At 37.0% G+C, this 7447-nt stretch overlaps 1 long non-coding RNA gene across 1 annotated transcript; it reads right to left on the bottom strand.

The window, feature by feature from the left end:
* Window positions 1-1714: 1714 nt before the first annotated feature.
* On the bottom strand, window positions 1715-7418 carry LOC111864232. Its single transcript, XR_002842756.2, has 4 exons — window positions 6784-7418; window positions 6028-6154; window positions 2812-2902; window positions 1715-2022 (listed from the first exon to the last, which is right to left on the bottom strand). It is a non-coding gene; the product is annotated as an uncharacterized LOC111864232 (long non-coding RNA).
* Window positions 7419-7447: the final 29 nt, after the last annotated feature.

The raw sequence follows: 7447 nt of genomic DNA, 5'->3' as shown, positions 1-7447 counted from the left end.
AAACCAATATATCACATAGTGCATGTCACCAAAATTATCTACTTCGAAACAGAAGCCAACATTCCTGTTTGTTTACTTGCTTCCAGTCTTAGACCCTGAAGATGGTAGCAGTACATTCCTCCAAAACGTTGCAAACTTATAACAGACTACACAATGTCATCTCATATGACATTCTTCATATTCACCACTCTTGAGAACCTCAGATATTATCCCCAGACACCATTTAATATACTAACTCTGCAATAATGTGCAAATGATTACAATTCCTACATCTTTACCTACACTGTACACTAGTCTGATTGATTATTATTCTGAAATCAAAAAAATTCATCTACATTAAGTTCTGTAAATAAAAGATTTTCAGGGTCCAAATTTGTTCCACTACTCACTCAAGGTGGTTTGAGAGGGGGAGTGGTGGCTGCCAGGATACTGTGAGCATGTGCTGATCTGTTATACCGTCTGAAAGAAAACCACTGCTTCCTTACAGCGATTCATCTAACAATCCCAAGGAAAGGAGCCACGGGTCAACGTTTCAGTTAAGTAGATACTTGCCATTTCATAACATGATGCTCTATACAGAAAGAGAGATGAATTAGAGGGCTCAAGAAACGTCATATGGCTAGTACATTTCAGGTTCTTTGTAGTGTCTGCATTACACAAAATGCCTACTCCACACAGTAAGGGTAACAGGTGATCCAGTGATTAAACTGTCATTTCCAGGCCTCTGAACAAGCCTTCCTCATTTATAACCCACAGTGAGGGAACATTTCACTTCACAACCCAAGCAACTGGAGTCCCTACTTAACCACAAATTCTTATTCAGTACACTCTGGCCATCTGACCAAATCAATAAAATAAAAGAAAACAGCTGATATTAATGAAGAATAAGATTATAAAATATTATGTTTGGAACAAGTAGCACAGATGGGAAGTTCCTGTATTAGTTGAATGTCAATCCAAAGAAGGATCTGGGATGTCCCAAGGATGCAACAGAGAGCCACTTTCAAGTTTTAAATGAAATAAGTTTAAACACATTTCACAGTTATAATTTCATAGTTTTTACATGACGTCATAAAGCCATAACATATTAAACAGCCTAATCCATGATGACGATTTCGGCAACTGCCTGTAATACAAAATCTCAACAAAATCCATTCACCAATATGATTGTTGTTACATATACACGGACAGAAACAAAAAGTTACTAGGCATTCACCATACATATGAAATGTGGCTAAAATATTCAATGTTTAAGTTTAAATTGCCATGATAATTGCAAACACATGGTTTATGTTATAAGCACAGTGTAATAATATTCTTTTAAAATTAAAATATATCAACATTGGTATCTTTCTGCAATATTTTTTAACATGCTGCCAATTCACTAACTTTGTGTGAATCAGAACTGCTGACTGATAAGCTCTCAGAGATTGCACTATACAACTGTCTTGAGTGCTCACAAAACACAAAAACACAACCCACATTTCATGGGAAGACGAAAAAATCAACGAGAGTAGAACAATATCTAATATATAAAAGTACTTCTTGGTAGCAAAACCATTCATAAGATGAAATATCTAGCTGGTGTGCAAGCAAAAAGTAAACCATAAAGGTTAAAAGTTGTCCTTGTGCTTAATTACTTAAGCAAAATGCCATTCTAAAATAAAATTGAAAAACTGCTTAAAATGTCTAAGAATCTGACACAGTAAAAGTTGTTTTTGAATTTGTAAAATTTGTGGGCAAGCTAGCAACTTCTAACACGCTAAAATATATTCAAAATATTTGGCGAGATTCATTTTCTTTAGCATTACATTTGTAAAATTTCATAATGTACTACATCACAGATATGCAAGAGTATGTTGCAGGACGTCAGTTTAAAATATCTTAATTGTTCTTCAATAAGACCAGCAAGCTCCATGCTGAATATGCAGTTCTAGATACCTTAGAGATCACTATTCTGGATGAATCGATTGCCCTCCGAGTGTTTTCCAGAATAACGATAGCGGCACTTCCCATATGCACCTGAAAGCACATTAGTTAAGGTGGTATTAGAAAGACCCAAACTTAAGTTCAGTACAAGGTACATGCATACACATTCTGCAGTCTGCATTCCAGGCCAAGGGAATCTCAATACTAAATAGAAACATCACCCTCAATGTTAATGCCTCCATACATAACAACCACGTCACACAGAATCTATCTCACAAAGCTGGTAGTTCCTGAATTTGTCATGAAATTTCATAACAACATTACCCTTGGGGATTTCAAACTAAAATTTTTTATGCATTTACCACCTCTCCATTTAAAACCACAAATAATGAGGTGATACATTTTATAAGTTCTGGCCAAATAATTTAGATCATTTTCCTGCATGTGTATGAACTATACATAACAGAAAACCAGTATCTCATCACCAAGACTGTACTGTGGTAGATCTAGCAAATATACCTTGCTGGCTTCAATGATTTACTCATCCAGTCTCCAATACAATAGGTCCCAGGGGCTCTTTGGGCAGGGTAATGCGGCTGGGACGTAAACTGACCACTCACTTCCAACTAGTGCCAAGGTCAAGAACACATGGATCTATACCTCCACTCTCCCATACATCTTCATGGCATAGAGCTTAATTAGTTAAGCACAGGGACAACTCTACCTCTTTACCTTTACTAGAAGAGAACAGGTCTATTTCTTTTCACAACTCTTCTGATACTGGGGAGAGATTCATTCAAATGTAAAACATATATGTACTTCATGGAGATCAAAGAGCATCTCACTGATTCAATAAGATGTTCATAAGATTGCTGAATTTACCTTGATGGTCACCAATACCTCTTGAAGATGTAGGCAATGGAGTGTAGTTAGAAGGTGGGCTGCAATCATGCATGTTGCCTTTGTGTGACACCTAAGTAACAAATTACATAATTATGACTATGTATTTAGGCTACCTAAGAATGCCTGTGGGTGAATAAAAAGAAAGAAGAAAGCTTTCTTATGGAATGACCCACTCAAATGAAACTGTCAGTGCATGTTGACGACAGCTCTGGTAACAAAACTGAGACTGACGAAGAACAAGAGAGTTGTTCATGTAAAGAAAAATAAAAACTAATTAGGCCTGAATAGCAATAAATACTGTCGACATAATGGCTAAAAGTTGGCACAGCAGAGAATAGGCAATCATTGCTAAGCAATGGCCAGAAAGCACATGGGCCATTGCTATGCAACAGGCAGTAAATGACTATGATGCAGTGTTTTAGATGTGGCCCATGCTTATTTTCTATGCAGGCAATTCCAATGCTATATATATATATAAAGGGACAAGTGAGTATCCCATGTGAAGGCGGGATCAAATACCTCCACTGTAACCCTTCGAGTTTTAGAAGGCGACAAAAAGGGAACCNNNGGGGGGGGGGGGTGTATAACCAGGCCACCAGTCATGGGGGATATAAATACAGGGACCTCACCCTCCAGGTTGAGGAAGCCTCAAATCTCAGACAGTAAAATGTGGTCTTGAGTCCCGCAGGACTCAGACCTGATAATGATTGCGCTGGCAAGGCCTAGCAGCAACTGTAAATGACAGACCCATCCTCTCATCAGAGAGGATGTTACATAAAGACTATAACTGCAAGTGTTCAGTTGCAAAATAAAAATCCTGGTCGTCTCTCTCAAAGGGCTTGTAGTCAAGTTGAACTGATTCGCGGTAAACCGTCATAAATTAACTCTTAAGAGGGTTATACTTGGCGGTGGTCAAGCTTACGAGCATTATGGTGACTAAGCTGCTGTTATAGCATAAGATATGTAAGATAGGCATGATCTACTTTGCAAAGCCTGTACTGACAGTGTGTAGCAAAAAAGGAAGAAATTTCAATAACATGCTATATCTGTGATATGTACACTTGATGAAAGGCCAAGCATATTCATAAGAGACAAACGCATCTTCTTGTCAGAGAGGATGTTACATAAGGACTATTGCCAAAAGGGTTCAGTTGAAAAAAAATAAACTGTAGTCATTGGTCCCAAGGGGTTTTACACCAAGATGAACTGACTGGTGGTAAACCGCCAGTTGTAAAGTAGCTTTGACTTTGACTCTGAAGTGAGTCAGCTGCATTTGAAAGAGGTGAGACAGTTGCCAGCCAGTATAGACATGAGAACAGAAGCAGAGGAATACCTACTGTTGGGAGCCACTACTCAGCAATGACCACTCAAGACTGTAACAGACAGTTTTAACATGTGCTATTGTGATTTGAAAGTGTGTAGATTGGTGACAGCATTACAATGATTTGTAATTACAAGTTATAAACCTTCAATAAATCCAATCATCAATCCAAACCCTGCGTCTAGTCACTAACATATGCCAGAATGACAAAGAACACTGGTTCATGTAAAAAAATGTAAGAATGCATTAAGCTTGAACAGTAATAAATACGTTACCAGAAGTATTATGGATATGACATATTGTGCTTTATTTGAAAGGACACCAATTTATGGATAAGAATGCTTCATGCAAAATAAAGACAAAGAATGCAGTTATCAATAAATACAAAATCTCGAGATGTTTATGATTACTAGATGGTAACTGTGTGTGAAACGAAACAAAGAAACAATGTAGTAAAAGAATGTTGTGTGCTTGAGAATTAAGAGGGGACCTGTGATGATATAAACATATAGCAAGGTTTGGGGAATGTAAGTCAGGAATCTATTAATCCTTCTGAAAAACAAGAAGAGGAACAAATGGAGAAAGAAAGAAAGTGAGAAAAAGTTGAAAGGAGGAGGCAATCTTAAGAAAGAACTATCAACAGCGATGTAATAGCTTATGTGATCAAAAAATCTAGGAATTTTGAGCAAAACATATGAAGCCTACTTTCCTACTGCACAGATTTCCAATCATATGTCATTAATGTTATGTTTAGGTAATGTAACTTCACAATCTAACAGCAAAATGTAATTTTGGTCATGAAATGAGGTAATACATCGGGCTCATAAGTGGACTCATTTTACTGAACTCAACTCAAATCAAAATATGATACAGATTTCTGCTGCTGCTGCTCCTGCCCATTACTTACATACAAGCTCTATATACATTACATTTGTTGGTTACGATCTGAAAAGATTTGCAATGTCACCACTGTAATAAGCAGGGCCCGGATTTTGATGACACGTCATCTTTTTCCCCTTGTATCCTATGCGATGCTCTTAAAATAAAAATCTCGGATATGAACTGCTGGTTACAGAAATGTAAATTTTATAGGTAATTTTTTGGACTTTTAAGGGTATTTCTTATCATTTTTGGCCATTTTAAGGAATTTTTCTACATATGTTTTCTGAAATGTGAATAACATGGAAGTGAAGTGTTCTTTCTTTTCTCCTTTAGGTCATTCTTCTGGATTTTTTCAGTCATTTTATAGGTCATTTTTTTAATATTTTCAGGTCATCAAAATCCAGGCCCTGCATATTACATTTTTGGGTCATACTTTAGGTCATTTTTTAAATATTTTCAGGTCATTAAAATCCGGGCCCTGGTAATAACTGTTAACTTCCAATGTGTCAGACATAATTTTTGAGACCATTTAAAATCCATTTTCATAAAAAAAATTGTTTTATTTCTAGACCATTATCACTGTCAAAAGAAAGTTAAATCAAATGTTCATTCATATCAAATTTTGTGAAAATCAGTCAACTGGTTCAGAAGTGGAAAGGGAGACACAGAGGGCATGATGGGCTTGTAAGCATACTTTATACCTCAAGAAAGGAAAGCTGGCTAATAAAACTGGGAAAATTGCAAGAAGAAGAAGCAGGAGGAGGAGGAGAAGAAACAATTTGAGAAACAACAGATTATTTTATGACAGTAGTTATGGATTCTATGTGATGAAGCTTCTTAATGTGATGAAAAGTGATTGAAAATATTTATGCAAATGAAATACCGAATTTTCTAACAGTGACCTCTGAACCTGTAAATATAGCATATCCAATTTCATTTAGCTCACAAAAGTGACATACATTTACACTAAAATACTGATATCACATACGTACAGGAGAACTTTCTGGACGCACAATCTTCATAAACTTCCCTCTACATTGAGCTTCTTTACGCTCTTCTGAGCTGACTCTCTTTGAATCCAAGAATTTTAACCCTGGCAGTTGATAAAGCACATAAAACCTGAAGCACAATAATGAATTACATTATTTACTTATATATATTTAAAGGGGAGAAGGTTGGAGATTACTTACAAAGCTAATCTGAAGAAAGAGAGGAGAAAAAAGTGGAACAGGTATAAACTGGCACTTCTTCCTCACATCTGGAGAAAGAACACTGAACAGCGCAATTGGCTAATGTTTTAGGGTAAGTAGTACTGTACCTTCCACAGTGATCTTCAAAAATGGCTGTTTGTTTGGTTATTGGAAATCACACCCATTGCAAGATCGAGAAGTGTTTGGGATGAAAACAATTTTAATTAGCCCTTTTTCACTTTTTATTTCCAACCTCACTCATATTAGCTACAAATTAATTAAAATTAAAATTAAAGAAAAAGAGACAATGGATTAAGTGGACAGACCAAGCAAAGGAAAATATATGATGTGGAGTAGGGAAGGAACGGACACATAAAGAAGAGAAGTGCTTATGGAGGGATAAAAGAGAAATGAGGAGGCTTTATCACAAATTAATCCATACCAACGCACAATGATAATGACGAATCTAAAGTTTGATTAGCTTTGCAACAACAGATTTGTACAAGGTGCAACAATTTAATTCTTGGGATGGTCCTGTGAAAGAAAAACTTAACTTACCTGTGTGCTGGCAGCTGCTGTCACCTTCAAATTACTCTCCTTGGGAAGCTAGGCTCCTCGTGAGACGATGGTGCCATTGCCGGAAACAGTCTTGAAAATCGTTTTCATGAATACCTCACAGTAACGTCACGTTGTGTGGGATGTCAGGAATGTTGGCAACTCTTTGTCCCTGCAGGGAATTTTCTTAATTTTGTAAACAGCCAAAAATCGCAAGGGGCTAAGTCAGGTGAATAGGGTGGATGGTCCATTTTTGTAATGGATTTCTTAGCCAGGAACTCACGAACTCTTACTGCATCATGTGCAGGGGCACTGTCATGGTGGAGAAACAATTTCTCAGGCCAGAGTTCAGGTCTTTTCCTCCTAACAGATTCCCATAACCTTGTCAGCACTTCTAAATAATACTGCTGATTCACCGTTTGTTTGTGCTCTGTTCATATCTGCATCTGTCCTTTGCATTTTTGGCTGCCCACTTCTTGGGTCATCTTGCACATTATCTCGCCCTTCCTTGAACCTCCTGTGCCATTCAAAAATACTCGATTACTTCATAGCATATTCACCACAAGCCACTGTTAATACGGGTAACGTTTCACTAGCACGTTTACCAATTTTCACACAAAACTTTATGTTTATTCACTACTCCAGATTCTTGTCACTCATTTTTTCC

This window comes from Cryptotermes secundus, unplaced genomic scaffold, assembly GCF_002891405.2.
Source record: "Cryptotermes secundus unplaced genomic scaffold, Csec_1.0 scaffold4370, whole genome shotgun sequence".
NCBI classification, from domain to species: Eukaryota; Metazoa; Arthropoda; class Insecta; order Blattodea; family Kalotermitidae; genus Cryptotermes; species Cryptotermes secundus.
This window is presented reverse-complemented; position numbering and strand designations above follow the sequence as displayed.